Source organism: Capricornis sumatraensis, chromosome 8, assembly GCF_032405125.1.
Source record: "Capricornis sumatraensis isolate serow.1 chromosome 8, serow.2, whole genome shotgun sequence".
Taxonomy (NCBI): Eukaryota; Metazoa; Chordata; class Mammalia; order Artiodactyla; family Bovidae; genus Capricornis; species Capricornis sumatraensis.
The window spans coordinates 292,987-297,899 of NC_091076.1; positions in this window are offsets into that span (position 1 = coordinate 292,987).

A 4,913-nucleotide genomic window follows, 5' to 3' on the forward strand; every position below is an offset into this window, starting at 1 on the left:
TTTTTTATTTGTTTCTGGCTCTGCTGGTCCCTGTTGCCGCTCGGGCCTTTCTCTAGCTGCAGCAAGCGGCGGCCGCTCTCCGTCTGAGGTGCGTGCGCTTCTCACTGCAGCGGCCACTCCTGCTGCAGAGCCCAGGCTCTGGAGCGGCGGCTTGGCTCAGCAGCTGTGACGCCGGCGCCTAGCTGCCCTTCTGCACATGGAGTCTTCCTGGACCAGGAATCGGACTATTTCTCCTGCATCGGCAGGCGTGCTCTTAGACTCTTAGCCACTGGACCACCAGGAAGTCCTTGACTTCATTTTAAAGGAGCGCTCCCTTTATTAATTTTCATGCCTGCCACCTGGTCACCTGAGCCGCGAAGTGTGTGGGCCTCCTCGGTGCCCTCTAGCACCTCTAGCCAGTCTCCAAGTCTTGCGGTAGAAGGGCTGAGAGGGCTGCATCCAGGGTGACGCATCGTAGTTAGGTCAGGGGCTTGGTGGAGGGGAGTGCCAGACGCCAGGCTCCACGTGCAAAGCTGCAGGTGCAGAGGTCTCTCCAGAGTACAGGGATTCAGGGGGAGAGGCTCCAGGCTCCAGCGGGAAGGAAGGCACTGGGTGAGTGGGTTCCCAGCCTTTTCCTGCCTCAGTTTCTCCTCTCTAAGCCAGAGATGAACACAGAATCTAAGGGGATGTAAAGATGAAAACAGTTACCATTTGTAACGCTGTTGGGAACTCTTCTTGCCCTGTAGCCAGAACTCCACGGCCCCAGCTACTGGCACAGTGTGCCTTCCCCACCCCGCCTCACCCCATTCCCACCCCTCCAGCCTTATTCCTACCCCCCCAACTGGTTCTGAGCCTGGGGCTGCATGCTTGACCCCAGGGTTCATCTCCACACTGGGCCTCTGCACACTGGGGAGGTGGAGGTGGCCCTACTCAGCCTCAGGAGGAGTTTGGTGCAGTTTGGGGGAAATACCCAGATCCAGGAAATGATCCTGACAGCACCAAGATGCATCTGGAATGTGAGTAACAGCCCTGGGCTCAGAAGAGAGGGGCTTGAAGGATGGTTCCAGGCCCTGGGGGCAGGAAAGGAGGGAACCAGGCCTGTGGGTTACTTGCTAGATAGACAGTGTCAGCGGGAACTGGCCTGCTCTGGGCACTTCCTGCTCATGGGTCCAGCATCACATCCCTGGGCAAAGTAGACCCAGCACATCAATCTTGGCAGGGCAGTGCCACGGAGACCTCACGTCCTGGTCCCCTAAAACGCAGCCAGGTGATGCCAACCTCAGCATAACTCCCTACCCCCTCAGGATGGAGATCACAGTCCAGCCATGGTCTTCCTCTCCAGCCCCACGTCCATTCACTGGCACACATCCTCACACACACCCTTGAGGATGGCCACAGTGAAGCTGGCTGCCCAGGCCACCCTGGCAACCCCCAGTGGACGGGGCCCTGGCCTGGGGCAGGGAGTGGTCCAGGGCCAGGCAGAGGGCAGCAGCCAGGCCCAGGAAGGCTTGACAGCACGCTTCCGGGGGCCAGTGTGTCCTGGCACGTCTGTTGGTCCTTGGACTGTTGGCAGCTAGTAGTTAGGAGCTGAGGCTCCACATTATAATCAGACCCTGTGCATGCTGGGAGGGGCTGCAAAGAGGGAGCTGGGAAAATACAGATATGTATATTAATAACAGCTTTATTGAGATATAGTTCATACACCACATAATTCCTGCATTTAGAGTGAATAGGTCAGTAGTTTTAAGTATACTCACAGATAGATGCAACCATCGCCACGGTCAATTTCAGAACATTTTCACAGCCTTGAAGAGAAACCCAGGGTCCTCCCTGGTGGTCCTGCAGCCAAGACTCCACGCTCCCAGTGAAGAGGGCTCAGGCTCAGTCCCTGGTCTGAGACCTAGATCCACAAAGCTACAGCTAGGAGTCTGCAACTGAGAATCCCACAGGCCACAGCGAAAGATTCTATGTTGCCTCAGTTAAGACCTGGTACAGCCAAATAAATAAATAAACAAGTAGTGAAGAAAGAAGAAACCCAGTACCCTTGAGCAGTCACTCCACATTCCCTTCCCAGCCTGTGGTGACCACTGTTCTCGCCCATGATTTGCCTATTCTGGACTCTGGATATTTCATGTAGGGGGGGTAATATAATCTATGGTCTTGTATGACTGGCTTCTTTCATAGCATAATATTTTCAAGCAAAATGGACAATAACCCATGTTGACACATGTATCAAAATCTCATTCCCCTTTATGGTGGAACAATTTTCCATCGCGTGGACAGACCAGCTTTCGCATGCATTCATCTGTTGGACATTCAGTTGCTTCCTTTTGGGGAATTACGAATTTTGCTGCTCTGAATATTGTGGAATTAATTAAAGCAACTTCAGCTAAAGTTAGAGCTGGGACAGGCCTGCAGGGAGACTCTCAAGCCCTCTGTGCGTTATCAATCACCCCGAACAGTAAGAGATGCCCCCTTCACCTCTGACAGGACAGCATCTCTGTTTACTATCCAGTAGAAAGCAGAAGATCTCTGCTTCATCCTGACTGCAGCTGCGGCCGCAGTGCCCCCACCCATAGGGAGCCTCCATGCTTTGGGCCCCAGCCCCCCCGATGGACTCTGGCTATCACAGTCCATCCCACCGCCCCGTCCCCTATAGTAGCAAGCCCCCTCTTCTTGCTCTCTGCATGTGCCTGTGGCCCACTGTGGTTCACCCATCTTGAATTACAACTTCTCTCTATTTCTGAATAAACTCAACTGTTGCTGATGAAATAACTGGCTATTTGTATTACTGAAGTCCATATATGTGGTGTCAGAAGTGGGATCTGGAGGTGAACCCCAAGAGGTGAAATCAACTGAGGTGCTGAACCAGGCTCCCTGTGCTTGTCGCTTCTGTGCATCACCACCAGCTTCCGATTTGATGGGTCTCCTCTCGAATTCTGAGCTCTTCTCATTTTGCGTTTTGAGCCCTCAACTTTATTCCTAACCCTAACCTTTCCACGGGTATGGTGGTTTCATCCTTGCTAAGCACTCAATTGTTTTCTGGAGAGCACGCAGCAAGGTTCTCTTTGGGAGACTGAAGTAACTGTGATCTAAGAGTTCGGTTTTATTCCTTTTGGAATCTAGGCTAGGGCTCTGGCAACTTTCTGGAGTTTTCAGGAGAACTTAGGGAAATGGGATCCAGTCATTCAAATGCTCTGAGGGCAGCCCTCCTTTGGGGACTCCAGCTGGTTTCATGTTTAAAATCTAGGGACCTCCCCACATAACCATTTTTTTAACTAAATGGGTCAAACAAAGTAATCTGTAATTACGACGGCCGTTATGGGAAACTTGATCTCCCCAAATTCGTTTTTCTTAAGATTAAATTGGAAGACTGCAGTTCTAAAATTAAGCAAAATTGAATGGCATATTTATTTTCATTGGTAGTGCAAACAGAAAAAGACCTACATTCCCCTATACCCCCAACAGGAAGGCATCTGTCCTTCACATTCAGCAGGAGAAAGGAAGCTTCTCTCCACTTCCCATAGCCCAGCCAATCAGAGACCGCAGAGGCCCAACCCCCTCCCCCCAAAACCTCCTTACTTTGGATCTCCAGCTCCTCCAATGGACTCTGGTTATCATAGCCTCTATTCCCAGCTAGCTCCAGAAAGAATGAAGGGATGGAACCAAAGCAAAAACAATACCCAGTTGTGGATGTGACTGGTGATAGAAGCAAGGTCCAATGCTGTTGGACTGTGAAGAAAGCTGAATGCTGAAGAAGTGATGCTTTTGAACTGTGGTGTTGGAGAAGACTCTTGAGAGTCCCTTGGACTGCAAGGAGGTCCAACCAGTCACTGGAAGGACTGATGCTGAAGCTGAAACTCCAATAGTTTGGCCACCTCATGTGAAGAACTGACACATTGGAAAAGACCCTGATGCTGGGAGGGATTAGGGGCAGGAGGAGAAGGGGACGACAGAGGATGAGATGGCTGGATGGCATCACCGACTTGATGGACGTCAGTTTGGGTGAACTCTGGGAGTTGGTGATGGACAGGGAGGCCTGGAGTGCTGCGATTCATGGGGTCGCAAAGAGTCGGACACGACTGAGCCACTGAACTGAACTGAACTGATTCCCACCCCCTCTTCTCCCCCACTTCGTTCTCTGGCTTTGCCTGTGGTCCACCACTGCTCACATGTCCTGAGTTGCAATTCCTCTGCTATTCCTAAATAAGTCTCCCTTTGCTGGTGAAATAACTGGCTAATTTATCATTAAACGTGACAGTATCCATGTACAGTTCTGCACGGTTTCATTTCTTTTGAATATATACCTAGGAACGGAATTGCCGGGTCACGTGGCAACTCTGTCTCACCCTTTGAGGAGCTGCCAGACTTTTTCAAGTGGGGTTCACTGAATATTTTTGCAGGGTGCTCTCTCTATTAATAATCTGAGTCAACCAAGATCAGCATGGCTACTGATCTTAAGAGCTACTCTTTGGCCACCAGAAGGCTAGAGTCTGGAGATCCCAGTGCAGACTGGGAGAACGCGCCTGCGGATAGGCCGCCTGGCGAGGAGAGTCTGGGGCGTGGCTCAGGGCAGACAGCCCAGGAGGAGGTTCTGGGGCAGCCTGGGCGCCCCTGATTAGGGACACGTCGCTCCTCCCGCAACTCACGCAACGCTAGTTACCTAGCGACCAGGTGGCATCCCTCCCAGCAGGCACTGTTCCTAACGCATGACATCGGAGACTACGAGTCCCAGGACACCCCGCGCCCAGGCGCTCAGACTACAAGTCCCACAATACACCGCCCGCCCTTTTCTTGCCGCCCCCCGCCTCTGCTCTCCAGAGACCCTGCGGAGCGGCCGCCGCGACCCCTTCCCGGCGCTCTTCGCGCGGTCTCGCGCGGACTCGGGTGCGTGGGGTCAAGGCGCGGGGCGGAGCGGCTGGCGCCCGGGCGCC